This window comes from Schistocerca nitens, chromosome 4 (genome assembly GCF_023898315.1).
Source record: "Schistocerca nitens isolate TAMUIC-IGC-003100 chromosome 4, iqSchNite1.1, whole genome shotgun sequence".
Classification (NCBI taxonomy): Eukaryota; Metazoa; Arthropoda; class Insecta; order Orthoptera; family Acrididae; genus Schistocerca; species Schistocerca nitens.
This window is the reverse complement of record NC_064617.1, coordinates 421,618,310-421,619,302: the sequence shown is the minus strand read 5'-3', so window position 1 is coordinate 421,619,302 and position 993 is coordinate 421,618,310. Positions and strand designations below refer to the sequence as shown.

The 993-nt window shown below is 49.6% G+C and overlaps 1 pseudogene; it reads right to left on the bottom strand.

Annotated features, from left to right (window-relative positions):
- Positions 1-266: 266 nt before the first annotated feature.
- On the bottom strand, positions 267-384 carry LOC126253812 (5S ribosomal RNA; annotated as a pseudogene).
- Between the last annotated feature and the right edge of the window lie 609 nt (positions 385-993).

Sequence of the window (993 nt, the reverse complement as noted above, 5' to 3'; positions counted from 1 at the left end):
CCTGCATACAGAGTTCCTGTCGTTAGCCACCAGACCATAATACTAAAAGTAAACAAAACTCCTCCCGCACAGGCCATGAAGGCCCAAAGATGTTGACCGGCCGCCGTGTCATCCTCAGCCCAAAGGCGTCACTGGATGCGGAAATGGAAGGCCATGTGGTCAGCACTCCGCTCTCCCGGCCGTATGTCAGTTTCCGAGACCAGAGGCGCTACCTCTCAGTCAAGTAGCTCCTCAGATTGCCTCACAAGGGCTGAGTGAACCCCGCTTGCCAATAGCGCTCGGCAGACCGGATGGTCACCCAGCCAAGTGCTAGCCCAGCCCGACACCGCTTAACTTCGGTGATCTGACGGGAACCGGTGTTACCACTGCGGCAAAGCCGTTGGCAGATCTTAATATTATGTAATCATTACAAACACTTATGTAAAGCGGAACTGACCACTAGATGTCAAGAGAGGCGCCCTGACACTACAAACTGAGGTGGAGGGCATGATGTTTTGAGTAGAGAAACAAAAACAGCAGAAAGGTTAGGTCAGCAGAGCTCGGTGACTTCCAACGTGGACTACTCATTACAAGTCACCTGAGAAACAAACACATCAGGCACATTGCAGTCCTCCTAAAGCTGCCCGAGTCGACTGTAGGCTATGAGATCGTGAAGTGAAGAACCGAAGGAGCAGCCACAGCTAAACCGAGACCTGGCACTGTCACGTACTGACGGGCAGGCACCGTGGAGCACTGCGGAAGGCGGATGTAACAAATGGCAAGAATTCGCCGGGAGAATCACTCGTGTTATCGGCAGTCCTGCTAGCACAATGACAGTCCATGTGGAGATAAAAATAACGTGTGAAACTAGCTCTTTAATGATATTTTGTTATAAAACACTAACCTACGGAATTTTCCCTGACCAAGACAACTCAAACTTAACCTAGTCATTTATTACAGACAATATACAAGCCCAACGCAATCTGACTGCTATACATTGACAATATGACTTCC